Source organism: Orcinus orca, chromosome X, assembly GCF_937001465.1.
Source record: "Orcinus orca chromosome X, mOrcOrc1.1, whole genome shotgun sequence".
NCBI classification, from domain to species: domain Eukaryota; kingdom Metazoa; phylum Chordata; class Mammalia; order Artiodactyla; family Delphinidae; genus Orcinus; species Orcinus orca.
In genome coordinates, this window is record NC_064580.1 from 130,026,393 (window position 1) to 130,045,899 (window position 19,507).

A 19,507-nucleotide genomic window follows, 5' to 3' on the forward strand; every position below is an offset into this window, starting at 1 on the left:
CTCAAGGTGCCTGGGCCTCCCTCCTGAGACGGGACCCCTATTCATCATCCCCTGGGGCAGGTTGCTCCCTGTACTGGCAAGCCCAAATGTGTCCCTGTAGGCCCCAGAGGAACCCAGGTGTCAAGGAACACCCCAACCCCCGCTCCCCTCCCCCCAACACACACACCCTAGCCATCGTCTCCCCGCAGAGCCCTGAGGTGCACCACGTGCCAGCCAAGGCTCTGGTCTCTGTGGGCCGGTGTCATGAGCTCAACGTGTGCTTTCTGGGCATAGATTCAGGCCCAGCGCTGCTTGTTGTTGTGGAAATGTGCGTGTGTTCTCCTCTGAGCAGTCCGCCCCACCCCAGCCCCGGCACGGAGACCCGAAGCCCAGTCTCAGGAGCCGGCGGGGAGGACGGGATGGACGAGGTCACAGCCAGCACCCACCCCAGGACCTGGGCTCCCACCCGGGACCTTGGGAAGGAAGACCTTGACCGGGGCTGCAGGAGGTCTGCGGGAGGCCCCCCAGGGCTTGTGTTCTGCTGGGCCACCCCGTTGTTCCTCGGGACTCACGTCCCCGGCTCGGTGGCGTGCGCCCTGCTGTGGGACTGTCCTGTGCCCGCCATAGGGCAGGGCCGGGCCCTGGGCATGTGAGCCACAGGGGGATCAGTTGTCTTGGGGGGTGCAGGCATTGCCAGCGCCCATCGTCCTGGTGAGAGGCCACCCATGCGGCCTCTTCTTGACGGTTCACTCGATGCCAGCCCCTGGATGCTAGCTGTTGTACAGTACTACTGTACTTTTCAATGTACTGTTCTGTAAGATTTTAAATGTTTTCTTTATTTTTTGTGTTTGTTAGTTTTTTATATGTTATTTGTATGAAAAGTATTATAAACCTATTACATTACTGTACAATATAGCCAACTGTTTTAGTTGGGTATCTAAGACTTATGAACAAATTGGTCTTATGAACATGCTCTCGGAATTGAACTTGCTCATATGTAGGGGACTTACCGTATTATAGATTTGTCCATAGAATATACTACACCAAGAATGAACCCTAATGTAAACTATGGACTTTGGATGATGATGATATGTTCATATAGGCTCATCAATTGTAATAAATACACCACTCTGGTGGGGGATGTTGATAATAGGAGAGGCTATGCAAGACTGGGTGTAGAGTGCATATGGGAAATCTCCTTATCTCCTCTACTCAATATTACTGTGAACCTAGAACTACTCAATATTACTGTGAACCTAGAACTGTTCTAAAATAATAGAGTGTATTATAAATAATAAAATAAAAAACACTAGATATGCAAAGAGTTAAGGTGATATGGCATATTACCTCAAGAGAAAATATTAAAAAAGAGATGCAGAGAGACAGATGATCTGGATATTGAAATCATCAGGAAATTAGTTTAAAATTAGCTGTGATTAACATTTTAAAAGAAATAGAGGAAAAGATATGAAAAAAGTCAAGAAATTCTATAGAGAATTTTAACTAATTAAAATAAGAATCAATTGGATATCCTAGAAGGGAAAAACTAAGAATTCAATGCATGGGTTTAACAGGATGATGGATGCAAAAGAACAGGATTATATAACTTGAAACTAAATTAACAAAAATACTAAAACTGAAGCACAAAAATGAATTGGAAAAAAAACAATACAGAGAATAAGAGATGTAGGACACAGTCAATATATAACATACATGTAATGGGAGAAGAGAAAGAATGGGGTAGAAGCAACATTCAGACAACATCCAAAAAGTTTACAAAACTAAGGAAAGACATAAACCCACAGAATCAAGAACGTTAGTGAACAGGATAAGCAGGATAAACAAAAAGAAATCCACACCTAGGCACATCATAGTCAAGGTGTTAAAAACCAAAGATGCAGAGAAAATCTTTAAGCAGCCAGAAGAATAAAAGACAGTACATTCCAGGGAACAATATTGAAATGAAGGCAGACTTCTCAAAAGAAACAACACAAGTCAGAAGCCAATGTTGTGACACTTTTTAAGTGCTAAAGTAAAAATAAACACACAGAACTACCAACATAGAATTATATATCCAAAGAAAATATTCTTCAACAATGTGGGTGACATAAAGAGTGTTTCAGATAAACAAAGACTGAAAGAATTCCTCACCAGCAGACCAACACTGAAAGAAAAGAAGCAAAGACAATTATTCAGGAAAAAGGAAAATGATCCCAGACAGAAACATGGTAAATATAAGTGCATATTTACAATAACTGTAATATTTTATAGAGTTTATATGTAAAGCTAAAGTGCTTGACAGAAATAATGCAAAAGCTGAGAAACGGATGAATGGAGTTTAAAGGTTCTAGCAGCATCAGAGAAGTGGTACAAATAATTTCTATTAAACGGTGATAAGTCAGAGATTGCTGCTATACTTTCTAAGGTAATTACTAAAAGAAGAAGATATAACTGAGAAGACAGTATAACTGAAGTTATTAGAGGGAAATATACAAAATTAAAATGTTGATTAATCTAAAAGGAGGCAAGAATGAAGAAAAAAAGGGATGTAAAAAAAGACTCAAATAGAAAATGTATCAATAGGTGGTAAATATACTCTAAATCAGATTATGTGAGCAATTAACTATAAATAAACCAAATATTCCCAAGTAAAACACTAAGATTGTCAGATTGGATTTTAGAAAGCCCGAATATATGCAAGTTACAAGAGGTGAACTTTAAATGTTAAGATGTCAAAAAATTGAATATAAAAGGATAAAAATGATATACCATGAAATAATTGACAAAAACACCTTGTATTATTATATTAATATCAGAAAAAGTAAGCAGCAGTACTAGAGATAAAGAGAGATATTTCAAAATTATAAAGGGGATTAATCAAAGATGATGACATTGTAGTCCTCTATGAGAGGTGTCAAACAATTTGTGGGCATCTTTCATCTACCTCATGACCCAATTAAGATACCAGCAGAGATTTTTGCAGAAATTGACAAGTTGATTCTAAATTCATATATTAATGCAAAGGGCTAAAATAGCCAAAAGCAATCATGAAGAAAAAGAACAAATCTGGAGGACTTACACTACTATGTATCACGCTATGGTTAGTAAGACACTGTGATATTGGTGCAAGGATATACTATTTGGAATGACCATGGGTATAATGTAAAAAAGTAAAGTGTTCAGGCATATAGTATCACATGATATTTTTATTAAGGTGATATTGCAGTGCAGAGGTGAAAGTATAGTCTTTCAACTGCCATTATATCCCAAACATACCATATGAATTGCAAATGAATTGCAGTTTTATGCTAAAAATAAAACAATAAATATTTTATATTATATAAGTTTCAGGTGTACAGCAATATAGTTTGATATCTGTATACACTACAGAGTGATTACCACAGCAAAGCTAGTTGCCATCCATCCCCAGTATAGTTGACCCCCTTCACCCGTTTCACCCACCCCCCCCAACCCCCTTCCACTCTGGTAACCGCTGATCTGTTCTCTGTATCTATGATGTTAACTCCATATGTTTGTTTTGTTTTATTTTGTTTGTTCATTTGTCTTGTTTTTTGTATTCCACATATGAGTGAAATAATACAGTGCTTGTCTTTCTCCATCTGACTTATTTCACTTAGCATAATACCTCCAAGGTCCATCCATGTTGTTGCAACTGACAGGATTTCATTCTTTTTGTATGAATGAGTAGTATTCCATTGTGTGTGTGTATGTATGTGTATATATATATGCATATATATGTATATATATATATGCATATATATGTATATATATATGCATATATATGTATATATATATATAAAACAATCTTTTGTTTGTTTGTTTGTTTTTGCAGTACGCTGGCCTCTCACTGCTGTGGCCTCTCCCGTTGCGGAGCACAGGCTCCGGACGCGCATGCTCAGCGGCCATGGCTCACGGGCCCAGCCGCTCCGCGGCATGTGGGATCTTCCCAGACCGGGGCACGAACCCGTGTCCCCTGCATCGGCAGGCGGACTCTCAACCACTGCGCCACCAGGGAAGCCCGATATATATATATAACAATCTTTTATAGAAAAATACCACTAAGGAAAAATCTGCTTGTGACTTTGGTATAGGAAAATATGTTTTAAACAGAACAGAAAAAGCACTAATGATGAAAGAAAAAAATTGATAACTTTGGCCACATTAAAATTAAGATCTGTTCATCAAAACACACGAATAAAAAATGAAAAAGCAATCCACAGGATGGGAGATGACATTTGAAATACACATATCTGGCAAGCAACTTATATCAAGAAAATACAAAGGACTCCTACAAAACAATAAGAAAAAGACAACCCATCTAGAAAAAATAGGCAAATGACTTGAACAGAACTCCACCAAAAAAGCATATTCAAATATACAATATATTTGAAAAGGTGTTCAAATTCATTCTCATCAGAGAGAAGCAAATAAGCAAATTAAAAGATAAAGAGATACCACTACATCCCCACTTGAATGGTTAAAATGTAAATGAAAAATATAAAATACCCAACATTGGCAAAAATGTGTAACAATGGTATGCTGGTAAATGTTTAACAACTGGGTTTCTAAAAAAATAAATAGAAGCCATGATTTTTGTAGTTTCTACTCTTAACAGTGTACATACTACAACCACAGCCAATTTCAATCAACCATCCTGAGGTCACTGAACACAGTTGGGAAGAGACACTCACAATTGGCTCTTGAAAGACAGTATGGCCTGCCTCCAGAACACCACTGATGTGGAGCAACAATAATTCTCACATACTGCTGGTGGGAGCATAAATTAATACAAATAGTTTGGAAAACTCTTTGGCAATTTCTTCTAAAAGTTTAAGATATCCATACCCATATTACACAGCAATTCTATTCTAGAGTATATACTCAACAGAAATGCATCTATATCTTCACCAAAAGACATATTCAAGAATTCTCACAGAAGTATTATATGTAAGAGCCAAACAATTTGGATGCTACCCAAATCCCTATCAACAGTTTCAAGGATAAACAAATTGTAATTTAGTGACATAATGATATACTATAGATCAGCAGTCAACAAATTGTGGCCCACAGGACAAATTTGGCCATCCCACTGTTGTTATAGCCTCTGAGCTAAGAATGTTACATTTTAAAATGATTACATTTTAAATACTTATATAATTACCTACATAATATTATCAATTTTGCCTCTTGGCCCACAAGTATTAAGCTATTTGCTACCTGGCCCTTTAAGAAAAAGTTTGCTGACCCCTGCTATAAATCAATGAGAGTGAATAATTTACAGCGGTGATCTCTGGACCAGCAGCAGCAGCAGCAACAACTTGTTAGAAATGCAAACTCCTGCGAACCACCCCAGATATATTGAATCAAACTCTGGGGCTGTGACCCAGCAATGCATGTTTTAACTAAGCCCCCTGGTAATTCTGATGCATGCTAAAGTTCAAGAACCATTGATCTACAACCCTAAAAACATGAATGAATATCACAAACATAATGTTGAGTGTAAGAACACAGATACAATAAAGAACATACTATAAGCTTCCATTTAAATAAACTTTAAAAACAGGTAATGCTATTAAAAAATCAGAACAGTGGCTACTCATGTAAAGTGATTAGCTGGTGGTTGGGAGCACATGGTGGGATTTTGGAGTACTTGTAATGTTTCTTTATGTGGTTGAAGCTTACCTGCAATTTCCTTGGACTAAGGGAGTTTGTGGAATGTAGAACTTTCAATGCTAAAAGTGGAACAGTCCCAGGAAAATGGTGAGAGTCCTAGGAAAACTGGGGCAAGTTGGTCACCTTAGATAGTTACATATCTATATGTACATTATATTCCATACATTGTCTCAAATCAAGTATCTATAAATAAACCCAACAGAAGATGTTGTAGACCATTACAAAAAATGTAAAAGTCTCAGACATTAAATAAGACTTAAGTAAATTCAAGTATATACCGTATTCATGAATTAAAGGATTCAATATTGTAATGATGTCCATTTTCTCAAAACTGATAGATTCAATGCAATACTAATCAAAATCCAAACTTTATTTTTGGTATTTTGTTTTATTTTGATGTAACTATATAGATTGATTCTAAAATTCATTCAGAATTGAAAAAGGGCAAAAATAGCTTTTCGTGTACCTATTGGCCATTTGTATGTCTTGTGTGGAAAAATATTTATCGGGTCCTTTGCCCATTTTTAAATTGGATTATTTGGTTTCTTGCTATTGAGTTGTACAAGTTTAATACATATTTTGGATGTTAACTCCATATAAGATGTGTGGTTGGCAAACATATTCTCCCATTCCATATGTTGATTTTTTGTTTTGTTGATGGTTTCCTTTGCAGGACAGGAGCTTTTTAATTTGATGCAGTCACACTTGTTTATTTTTGCCTTTGTTGTCTTTACTTCTGGTGTCAAATCGAAAAAAAATCAATAACTTCCCCCAACCACAATTTTCTTAGTCACAATAGTAATGAAAACAGAAATAATAGTGAAACTATTATTGTGGGGCTTTTTATGTGTCAGGCATTGCTTTAATTACTTCACATGTATTATCTCATAATCCTTATGAAAACATATTCTGTGATTATTATTTATCCACATTTTACAAATGACTAAACTGAAGCATAGAGAGGTTAAATAATTTGCTCAAGATCAAAAAAGTATTTTTGGATATGTGGTTCATACCTAGGCCTGTCTGTCTCCAAAGCTGAGGTCCTTTTGCTCAACATTTTGTGTGCAAGATTCAGATTGCTGTATATTTTATACTTTTACAAATACTATGATTGTGGTTGGACAAAAACATTCATAATCAAGTTGGTCTGTCTAAAGTCAAGTAGATCCTTGGTGATACTCAACAATCCTACCACATTTCTTTTCCATACATTTTCCCACTCTCCTAGAAGACTATTTCTCACTTCATCTTTACTGAAACCACCAACACCCCCTTCCCAACCTCCCTCTCAAATGATGACCTTTCTTCCTATGTCACTGAGAAAAGACAGGCTATCAGAAGAAAACATCTAACAAGCTTACCACATCTACTCACCCACCAACATTATGCCTATATATTATGCCTTTTTCCCACTACTGTGGATAAACTATCCCTGCTCCTACCCCTCCACTTGTGCCCTGGTTGCCATCTATGTCCCTTCAAGGATAGCACTGAAAAAATTCTACCCCCTCTCTTGCACATCATCACTTCTCCCTCTTTGCTGGATCATCCTCATGACTACTCTGTAATATATATCATCTGTAAAAACCTTTCTCTTAACCCCACATCTCTTCTCAGCTACAACCCCATTTCTTTGTTCCCCTTTAGAGTATAAAACTCCTCAAAAGAGTTGTCTGAACTTACTACCCCAGATTTTTCACCCTCTGTTCTCTCTTGAATCCACTACAATTTACCACCACTCCACTGATGCTTTTATAGAGCATACCCCTTTATACCACCTTTGCCAAATTCTTTGCCAAATCCAAATCCTATAAACAATTAACATGACTTTTAAGCTATATTTGATATGTGACCACTCACTCCTTCTTGAAACATTTGTTATATTTGATTCTAGGATACCATACCCTCCCCTCTTTATTTTTCTCCTATGCTCTGGATGCTCATTATTAATCTCCTTTGCTAGCCACTCTTAGCCTCTCTGTCTCCAATGTTGGAAAGTCCTAGGGCTTGGTGCTTAAATCTTTTCTCTTCTCTCTGTACTCATTCCTTAACAGATCTCCTCTAGTCTCTTCATTTTAAATAGTTTTATATGCTTATGACTCCAGAATTTACATTTCTAGACCAGATATCTTCCCTAAAGTGCACCTCAAACTTAATATATCCAAAACCAAAATCCAGATTTTCACTTCTAAACCTGTTCTTCCTACAGTCTTCATAATCTCAATAAATGGCAACTACAACTTTCCCATTATGGATGCCACAAAGAACTTGAGAGTTATCTTAACTTCATTCTTTTTCTCACCTCCTACTTTCAATCCATCAGTAAATCCTGTTGACTCTACTTTCAAAGAACATTCATAATTTGACCACATCTCACCACATCTGTTTCCACTGCTACCAGTCTAGTTCTGGCCACCATCATCTTTAGCCTGGCCTATTGTAACAGCCTCACAGATTCCTGCTTCCACTTTTGAATCCCCTACTGCCTATTCTTCACTCTGCAACCAGAGTGAAACTTTTAAAACATATATAATACTATGTTACTCATCAATTCAAAATTATCCAAAAGCCTGCCAATTCACTCAGAGTAAAAGCCAAAGCCTTCATAACGGCCTGAAAAACCCTCAATAACTTTTTAAACTTTATCTTCTACTACTCTCCTTTTTCATCATTTCACTCCTTATTATTCTCAAATACATCAGGTATGCCCCACCTCTTCCTGCAACACTCTCTGCCAGTTCATGGCTCCCTACCTTCTTTCAGGTCTCTGCTCAAATGTAACTTCAATAGAATGGACTTCACATCTGGCCAACTCTATTTGTTTATTTTCTATCTTCACACCATAATCTTCATGAAGGCAAACCGTTTGCCTGATTTTTTATCCTGGTTTGTCCCCAGAAAGTAGAATAGCTCCTGACACACAAAAATTTCCCAATAAATACTTATTGAAAGAATACATGAACAAATGAAGAATAATCTGTTTCCTCTCCCCTCCCCTCAAATAAAAGATTCTAATAAACAGTAATAAAAATAATGAAAGACATAAATCAGGAACCTGGGATTAACATTCACACACTACTATATATAAAACAGATAATCAACAAGGGCCTACTGTATAGCACAGGGAACTCTACTCAATATTCTGTAATGACCTATATGGGAAAAGAATCTGAAAAAGAATGGATATATGTATATGTATAACTGAATCACTTTGCTGTACACCTGAAACTAACACAACATGTAAATCAACTATACTCCACAATAAAATAAATTTTTTAAAAAAATGAAAGAATAGGTGGTCTGTTTACCCAGTTTTCAAAGGAATTCTGATGAGATATGTAATTCAGAAATGAATTAGTTTCCTATTGCTGCTCTAACAAATTACTACAGACCTAGTGGCTTAAAGTAACACAAATTTCTTTTCTTACAATTCTAGAGGTCAGAAGTCTAAAATTGGTTGGCAGGTCTACCCTCCTACTGGAGGCTCTAAGCAAGAATCTATTCTTTGCTTTTTCCAGCTTCTAGTGGCTGCCCTCAATCCTTGTCTCATGGCCCCATTCCTCCATCTTCAAAGCAGCAGCATAATATCTTCAAGCTCTCTCTCTCTCTCTCTCTCTCTCTCTCTTTCTCTCCAGCTTCCATTATCAGAGCTCCTTCTCTGATTCTGACCTTACTGCTTCCCTCTCATAAGGACCTGTGTGATTACACTGTGCCCACACAGATAATCAAGGAAAATCTCCCCACCTCAAGATCCTTAACTATCACATCTGCAAAGTCTCTTTTGGCATGTCAGGTAACATATTCACAGATTCCCAGGATTAGGACATGGGCATCTTTTGAGGGACATTATTCAGCTTACCATAAGGTAGAACAATTCAAGAAATAAAATAGGTAAAACTTACATAGTGCTTACTATGCACCAGGCCATCATTCTAAGCACTTTACATAAAGCATCTTAATTAGAGTTCAATAAGATGCTGCATGTAAAGTCACATTATATGTGTTGTTGGTAGTTACTATTATTATCTCCATTTTTGATACATTAGGAAACTAAGACACAGAGAAGTAAGGTAACTTGATCACTTAATTTCCAACATATTGAATAAAAAAAAACTTCAGATCAATACTGAAAGCTGGAAAATATGGGGATATTCCTTCAAAATTCTGGAAAATAATTATTTCCAGCTTAGAACTGTACCCTGCCAAAGTACTAACCAGTTTTGATGGTAAAATAAATGTCTTTACAGATATCCAAGAATTAAAAAAAATTTACCTTCAACACACTCTTTCTCAGGGAGCTGCTAGAATAGGTGCTGTAGTAAAATAGAGCATAATTTAAGAAAAGAAAATGAGATCCAAACAACAAACAAACAAAAAAACAGGAACTCCAACCCAAGATGGAAGAGAAGAGAATTCCAAAGTTGTCCTGAAAATGGATATTCCCAAGATTACAGCTGTGTAGCAGACCTAAAGAGCAACCAGACCTAGAGAGCAACCAGGGCCTCAACAAAAAAAAAATGCAATTGAGAGATTATATAATATTTCTGAACATAATTAAAAGATATTTATGCTTAATGATTGATCAAGAAAAAGGTAAACAGACGAATAACTAGGTACCATGAACTCCAGGTAAGGCAACAGGTTGTACAAGAGAAGAATTGACACCATGTTACAATAAGTTACCAAACTACTGAGAGAATAGGAAGAAGTGTGTGTGTGTGTGTGTGTGTGTGTGTGTGTGTGTGTACATGTGCGCACACACTGGTCAATGGGAATGTCTATGAGAAAGTGGTCATTATTGTTCATACAGAAAGTAGGAGCTGAGGCTCGGGCTTCGGTCAGAGCGCAGGGAGAGGACTGAGGTTGGCGGCGTGAACACAGACTGCAGGGGGTTAGTGCGCCACGGCTAACCAGGAGGGAGTCCGGGGAAAAGTCTGGACCTGCCGAAGAGGCAAGAGACTTTTCCTTCCCTCTTTGTTTCCTGGTGCATGAGGAGAGGGGATTAAGAACGCTGCTTAAAGGAGCTCCAGAGACGGGCGTGGGCCGCGGCTAACAGCGCGGACCCCAGAGATGGGCATGAGACGCTAAGGCTGCTGCTGCCACCACCAAGAAGCCTGTGTGCGAGCACAGGTCACTATCCACACCCCCCTTCCGGGGAGCCTGTGCAGCCCGCCACTGCCAGGGTCCCGGGATCCAGGGACAACTTCCCTGGGAGAACACACGGCGCGCCTCAGGCTGGTGCAACGTCACGCCGGCCTCTGCCGCCGCAGGCTCGCCCTGCACTCCGTGATCCTCACTCCCCCCCGGCCTGAGTGAGCCAGAGCCCCCGAATCAGCGGTTCCTTTAACCCCTTCCTGTCTGAGCGAAGAACAGACGCCCTCCGGCGACCTACATGCAGAGGCGGGGCCAATCCAAAGCTGAGCCCCTGGGAACTGTGAGAACAAAGAAGAGAAAGGGAAATCTCTCCCAGCAGCCTCAGGAGCAGCGGATTAAAGCTCCACAATCAACCTGATGTACCCTGCATCTGTGGAATACATGAATAGACAACGAATCATCCCAAATTGAGGAGGTGGACTTTGAGAGCAAGATTTATGATTTTTTCCCCTTTTCCTCTTTTTGTGAGTGTGTATGTGTATGCTTCTGCGTGAGATTTTGTCTGTATAGCTTTGCTTCCACCATTTGTCCGAGGGTTCTATCAGTCCGTTTTTTGTTGTTTTTTTGTTTGTTTTTAAAATTTTTTTCTTAATAATTACTTTTTATTTTAATAACTTTATTTTATTTAACTTTATCTTCGTTCTTTCTTTCCTTCCTTCCCTCCTTTAGACAACGAATCATCCCAAATTGAGCAGGTGGACTTTGAGAGCAAGATTTATGATTTTTTCCCCTTTTCCTCGTTTTGTGAGTGTGTATGTGTATGCTTCTGTGAGAGATTTTGTCTGTATAGCTTTGCTTCCACCATTTGTCCCAGGGTTCTATCCATCCGTTTTTATGTTTTTTGTGTTTTCTTTCCTCTTAATAATTATTTTTTTATTTTAATAACTTTATTATATTTTATCTTACTTTATTTTATTTTACTTTATCTTCTTTCTTTCTTTTCTTCCTTCCTTCCCTCCTTCCTTCCTCCCTCCCTCCCTCCCTTCTTTCTTTCTTTCTTCCTTCCTTTCTTCCTTTCTACTTCTACTAATTCTTTCTTACTACTTCTTCTCCCTTTTCTTCTGAGCCGTGTGGCTGAAAGGCTCTTGGTGCTGCAGCCAAGAGTTAGTGCTGTGCCTCTGAGGTGGGAGAGCCAACTTCAGGACACTAGTCCACAAGAGACCTCCCAGCTCCACATAATATCAAATGGTGAAAATCTCCCAGAGACCTCCATCTTAACACTAGCACCCAGCTTCACTCAACGACCAGCAAGCTACAGTGTTGGACATCCTATGCCAAAAAACTAGTAAGACAGGATCACAACCCCACCCATTCGCAGAGAGGCTGCCCAAAATCATAATAAGTCGACAGACACCCCAACACACACCACCAGACGTGGACCTGCCCACCAGAAAGACAAGATCCAGCCTCATCCACCAGAACACAGGCACTAGTCTCCTCCACCAGGAAGCCTACACAACCCACTGAACCAATCTTAGCCATTGGGGACAGACACCAAAAACAACGGGAACTACGAACCTGCAGCCTGCAAAAAGGAGACCCCAAACACGGTAAGATAAGCAAAATGAGAAGACAGAAAAACACATAGCAGATGAAGGAGCAAGATAAAAACCCACCAGACCTAATAAATAAAGAGGAAATAGGCAGTCTACCTGAAAAAGAATTCAGAATAATGATAGTAAAGATGATCCAAAATCTTGGAAATAGAATAGACAAAATGCAAGAAACGTTTAACAAGGACCTAGAAGAATTAAAGATGAAACAAACAATGATCAACAACACAATAAATGAAATGAAAAATACTCTAGATGGGATCAATAGCAGAATTACTGAGGCAGAAGAACGGATAAGTGACCTGGAAGATAAAATAGTGGAAATAACTACTGCAGAGCAGAATAAAGAAAAAAAATGAAAAGAACTGAGGACAGTCTCAGAGACCTCTGGGACAACATTAAACGCACCAACATTCGAATTATAGGGGTTCCAGAAGAAGAGAAAAAGAAAGGGACTGAGAAAATATTTGAAGAGATTATAGTTGAAAACTTCCCTAATATGGGAAAGGAAATAGTTAATCAAGTCCAGGAAGCACAGAGAGTCCCATAGAGGATAAATCCAAGGAGAAATATGGCAAAACACATATTAATCAAACTGTCAAAAATTAAATACAATGAAAACATATTAAAAGCAGCAAGGGAAAAAAACAAATAACACACAAGGGAATCCCCATAAGGTTAACAGCTGATCTCTCAGCAGAAACTCTGCAAGTGAGAAGGGAGTGGAAGGACATATTGAAAGTGATGAAGGAGAAAAAAACCTGCAACCAAGATAACTCTACCCAGCAAGGATCTCATTCAGATTTGATGGAGAAATTAAAACCTTTACAGACAAGCAAAAGCTGAGAGAGATCAGCACCACCAAACCAGCTCTACAACAACTGCTAAAGGAACTTCTCTAGGCAAGAAACACAAGAGAAGGAAAAGACCTACAATAACGAACCCAAAACAATTAAGAAAATGGGAATGGGAACATACATATCGATAATTACCTTAAATGTAAATGGACTAAATGCTCCCACCAAAAGACACAGATTGGCTGAATGGATACAAAAACAAGACGCATATATTTGCTGTCTACAAGAGACCCACTTCAGACCTAGAGACACATACAGACTGAAAGTAAGGGGATGGAAAAAGGGACTTCATGCAAATGGAAACCAAAAGAAAGCTGGAGTAGCAATTCTCATATCAGACAAAATAGACTTTAAAATAAAGACTGTTAGAAGAGACAAAGAAGGACACTACATAATGATCAAGGGATCGATCCAAGAAGAAGATATAACAATTGTAAATATTTATGCACCCAACATAGGAGCACCCCAATACAGAAGGCAAATACAAACAGCCATAAAAGGGGAAATCGACAGCAACACATTCATAGTAGGGGACTTTAACACCCCACTTTCAGCAATGGACAGATCATCCAAAATGAAAATAAATAAGGAAACCCAAGCTTTAAATTATACATTCAACAAGATGGACTTAATTGATATTTATAGGACATTCAATCCAAAATCAACAGAATACACATTTTTCTCTAGTGCTCATGGAACATTCTCCAGGATAGATCATATCTTGGGTCACAACTCAAGCCTTGGTAAATTTATAAGAAAATTGAAATTGTATCAAGTATCTTTTCTGACCACAATGCTATGAGACTAGATATTAATTACAGTAAAAGATCTGTAAACAATACAAACACATGGAGGCTAAACAATACACTACTTAATAACGAAGTGATAACTGAAGAAATCAAAGATGATATGAAAAAATACCTAGAAATAAATGACAATGGAGACACAACGACCCAAAACCTATGGGATGCAGCAAAAGCAGTTCTAAGAGGGAAGTTTATAGCAATACAATCCTACCTTAAGAAACAGGAAACATCTCCAATAAACAACCTAACCTTGCACCTAAAGCAATTATAGAAAGAAGAACAAAAAAACCCCAAAGTTAGCAGAAGGAAAGAAATCATAAAAATCAGATCAGAAATAAATGAAAAAGAAATGAAGGAAACGATAGCAAAGATCAATAAAACTAAAAGCTGGTTCTTTGAGAAGATAAACAAAATTGATAAACCATTAGCCAGACTCATCAAGAAAAAAAGGGAGAAGACTCATATCAATAGAATTAGAAATGAAAAAGGAGAAGTAACAACTGACACTGCAGAAATACAAAGGATCATGAGAGATTACTACAAGCTACTCTATGCCAAAAAAATGGACAACCTGGAAGAAATGGACAAATTCTTAGAAAGGCACAACCTGCAAAGACTGAATCAGGAAGAAATAGAAAATATGAACAGACAAATCACAAGCACTGAAATTGAAACTGTGATTAAAAATCTTCCAGCAAACAAAAGCCCAGGACCAGATGGCTTCACAGGCGAATTCTATCAAACATTTAGAGAAGAGCTAACACCTATCCTTCTCAAACGCTTCCAAAATATAGCAGAGGGAGGAACACTCCCAAACTCATTCTACGAGGCCACCATCACCCTGATACCAAAACCAGACAAGGATGTCACAAAGAAAGAAAACTACAGGCCAACATCACTGATGAACATAAATGCAAAAATCCTCAACAAAATGCTAGCAAACAGAATCCAACAGCACATTAAAAGGATCATACAACATGAGCAAGTGGGGTTTATTCCAGGAATGCAAGGATTCTTCAATGTACGCACATCAATCAATGTGATACATCATATTAACAAATTGAAGGAGAAAAACCATATGATCATCTCAGTAGATTCAGAGAAAGCTTTCGACAAAATTCAACACCCATTTATGATAAAAACCCTGCAGAAGGTAGGCATAGAGGGAACTTTCCTCAACATAATAAAGGCCATATATGACAAACCCACAGCCAACATCATCCTCAATGGTGAAAAACTGAAAGCATCTCCACTAAGATCAGGAACAAGACAAGGTTGCCCACTCTCACCACTCTTATTAAACATAGTTTTGGAAGTTTTAGCCACAGCAATCAGAGAAGAAAAGGAAATAAAAGGAATCCAAACCGGAAAAGAAGAAGTAAAGCTGTCACTATTTGCAGATGACATGATACTATACATAGAGAATCCTGAAGATGCTACCAGAAAACTACTAGAGCTAATCAATGAATTTGGTAAAGTAGCAGTATACAAAATTAATGCACAGAAATCTCTGGCATTCCTATACACTAATGATGAAACATCTGAAAGTGAAATCAAGAAAACACTCCCATTTACCATTGCAACAAAAAGAATAAAATATCTAGGAATAAACCTACCTAAGGAGACAAAAGACCTGTATGCAGAAAACTATAAGACACTGATGAAAGAAATTAAAGATGATATAAATAGATGGAGAGATATACCATGTTCTTGGATTGGAAGAATCAACATTGTGAAAATGACTCTACAACCCAAAGCAATCTACAGATTCAATGCAATCCCTATCAAACTACCACTGGCATTTTTCACAGAACTAGAACAAAAAATTTCACAATTTGTATGGAAACACAAAAGACTTCGAGTAGCCAAAGCAATCTTGAGAACGAAAAACGGAGCTGGAGGAATCAGGCTCCCTGACTTCAGACTATACTACAAAGCTACAGTAATCAAGACAGTATGGTACTGGCACAAAAACAGAAATATAGATCAATGGAACAGGATAGAAAGCCCAGAGAAAAACCCACACACATATGGTCACCTAATTTTTGATAAAGGAGGCAGGAATGTACAGTGGAGAAAGGACAGCCTCTTCAATAAGTGGTGCTGGGAAAACTGGACAGCTACATGTAAAAGTATGAAATTAGATCACTCCCTAACACCATACACAAAAATAAACTCAAAATGGATTAAAGACCTAAATCTAAGGCCAGAAACTATCAAACTCTTAGAGGAAAACATAGGCAGAACTCTCTATGACATAAGTCACAGCAAGATCCTTTTTGACCCACCTCCTAGAGAAATGGAGATAAAAACAAAAATAAACAAATGGGACCTAATGAAACTTCAAAGCTTTTGCACAGCAAAGGAAACCATAAACAAGACCAAAAGACAACCCTCAGAATGGGAGAAAATATTTGCAAATGAAGCAACTGACAAAGGATTAATTTCCAAAATTTACAAGCAGCTCATGCAGCTCAATAACAAAAAAACAAAGAACCCAATCCAAAAATGGGCAGAAGACCTAAATAGACATTTCTCCAAAGAAGATATACAGACTGCCAACAAGCACATTAAAGAATGCTCAACATCATTAATCAATAGAGAAATGCAAATCAAAACTACAATGAGATATCATCTCACACCAGTCAGAATGGCCATCAAAAAATCTAGAAACAGTAAATGCTGGAGAGGGTGTGGAGAAAAGGGAACACTCTTGCACTGCTGGTGGGAATGTGAATTGGTTCAGCCACTATGGAGAACAGTATGGAGGTTCCTCAAAAAACTACAAATAGAACTACCATATGACCTAGCAATCCCACTACTGGGCATATACCCGGAGAAAACCAAAATTCAGAAAGAGTCATGTACCAAAATCTTCATTGCAGCTCTATTTACAATAGCCAGGACATGGAAGCAACCTAAGTGTTCATCAACAGATGAATGGATAAAGAAGATGTGGCACATATATACAATGGAATATTAGCCATAAAAAGAAACGAAATTGAGCTATTTGTAATGAGGTGGATAGACCTAGAGTCTGTCATACAGAGTGAAGTAAGTCAGAAAGAGGAAGACAAATACCGTATGCTAACACATATATATGGAATTTAAGGAAAAAAATGTCATGAAGAACCTAGGGGTAAGACAGGAATAAAGACACAGACCTACTGGAGAATGGACTTGAGGATATGGGGAGGGGGAAGGGTGAGATGTGACAAAGCGAGAGAGAGGCATGGACATATATACACTAACAAACGTAAGGTAGATAGCTAGTGGGAAGCAGCCGCATAGCACAGGGAGATCAGCTCGGTGCTTTGTGACCGCCTGGAGGGGTGGGATAGGGAGGGTGGGAGGGAGGGAGACGCAAGAGGGAAGAGATATGGGAACATATGTATATATATAACTGATTCATTTTGTTGTAAAGCAGAAACTAACACACCATTGTAAAGCAATTATACTCCAATAAAGATGTTAAAAAAAAAGATAGTAAAGAGCTAGTTGAATAAAAGAGTACTTTACATTTCAAAAAAAAATCTGTTCGAGGGGTGTGCAGCAGTAACATCATCTTCAGCAGAAGGGGACACAGAACTAGTAAGAACTCAAATTCTTTGTAAAGCTCAAATTCCCCAAAATCAATAATTCTGGTATTTAGCGTGGTTCCCAGATTCTTACTATAAGCTTTTATCATTAGACCACAGAGACCAGAGCTGAATTTCTTGCTTTGTTGTTTTTTTTTTCTTTTTCCAGATCATACAACTATAAGAAAACCACATGTCCAGATCTCTTTTCCCTAGAAGGGTCATTCTGAAATCTATTCCCTGTAGCATAAGCACAGTGAGCCTCCTTAAAAAAAAAAGAAAAGAAAAGAAAGAAAGTAAACAGGCAGTACCAAAAGAAATTGCAAAGAAATAACAGTTTATAACTGTTATTTAGAAATATGAAACTACCAGACAAAACGTGTGCAGTTTAAAGTGATTATGTTGGGGTGGAGAGAATCAGAAGTGAAGGGAATTAGAGGACAGCTTGTTGTTTCCTTAGAAGTCCAATATTACTATTTGGCTTTCTAAAACATGTATATATGTGACACTGCTGGTAGGAAAAAAAGAAGCTTTGTGAAAGTCTCTCCAAGAAAATCTGGGTCTAGGTCTTAGCCTCACCTCGTGGTTTGTTGTATGACTTTTGGACAAGAAAAACTCCTGTAATTCTACCAGCCAAAAGGCAAAAATAAATAATGACAGTGAGTGTTAAGGTTTTAGCTGAGAATGGAAGGAAAAAACGAATTTTTACTGGCACCAAATTACCCGATTTTGTAATGTTTGCCAGTGCTGCTCAGCTGCTCCAGAACCAGGCATTTATCTAAGTTTGGAGGTTGGTTGTGCTATTTAATTATATATACATATTACCTTAAAAAATTAAAGAATTATTCCATATGGAATGAATTACCTTAGGAGATAAGTCTGCAACATCTATGGTAGCCATACATTCCATTTTGTGCAGAAAAGAAGTCCCAGGTTCTACCCTGTGTCCCAGCATAATTATTCATACTGCCCACTTTTAATCACAAAAGTATTCCAGTTTGGATGATACATTATATAGTTTCCTTACCAATACATGTTAAATACTTGCTAAATATATGCTAAAGGAGAGGTTAGGCAGCAATTTAACAGGGTTATTTTCTAGAGGGTTAGTGCATCAAACAGGAGATTGGATTAGGTAACCAGTAAGGTATTTTCCAACTGTAAACTTCTAGGATTCTAATTTTTTAACTGGGCCAATTTACTTCATAAAGAAGGCAAAAAGATGTTCTGCTGCTTCTGTTGGCATAGAATTCAAGATTATCCAAAATAAAACTCTCTTTCTGCCAACTGTTTTTATCTGCCACTACCCACCAGCCCTCAGTCATCCCAGGCTCCTCCCCTAACGCAAGAATTCACCACCACCCACTCAACCTCCCACATGCTTTTGGCCTTGCTCTGGCAAAGACAGTAAAGCCCACCAAATATTCCTTTTTCTCCCATGTATTTTCCAGCCCCCTTCATTGAGCAGCATCATGGTACTAGTTCTGGCCAACTCAATGCGTGTGGAAGGTCATGTGCCATCAGCCTGGGTCCCTGAGTGACTGGAGTAGAGCTCCCCATGCCAACCAGCATTGGAAAGATACTAGAAGAAAGAAATACATGTTAGTTGTGTAGACATTAGGATGAGGACTGGGAAGAGTCTGTTACCACAGTGTTGCCTGTGACTAACGCACCTTCATTGACAGGCATCTCTGAATCCTTTGCTAAGCAACTCAGGCTGCATTTAGTTTCTCTGCAGCCATGTAAGATATGTATAGCTTCTATCTGAGGAAGGGGATAAAGAAAGCCACCTGGGGAATCATTTATTCTAAGGGAAATGAATAGAACATCTCTGTGGAAAGTGTAATGTTGGGCCTGATCATCTCTCCTCCTGAGACCAGATG

At 38.2% G+C, this 19,507-nt stretch overlaps 2 protein-coding genes across 22 annotated transcripts in view; one reads left to right on the forward strand and one right to left on the reverse strand.

Annotated features, from left to right (window-relative positions):
• The window catches only part of GABRA3 (gamma-aminobutyric acid type A receptor subunit alpha3), a 428,677-nt gene that overhangs the window by 277,893 nt on the left and 131,277 nt on the right, over positions 1 to 19,507 (reverse strand). The gene's annotated exons all lie outside the window — the stretch shown is intronic.
• Positions 1 to 19,507, forward strand: part of LOC117198203 (paraneoplastic antigen Ma6F-like) — a 160,773-nt gene that overhangs the window by 5,460 nt on the left and 135,806 nt on the right. The gene's annotated exons all lie outside the window — the stretch shown is intronic.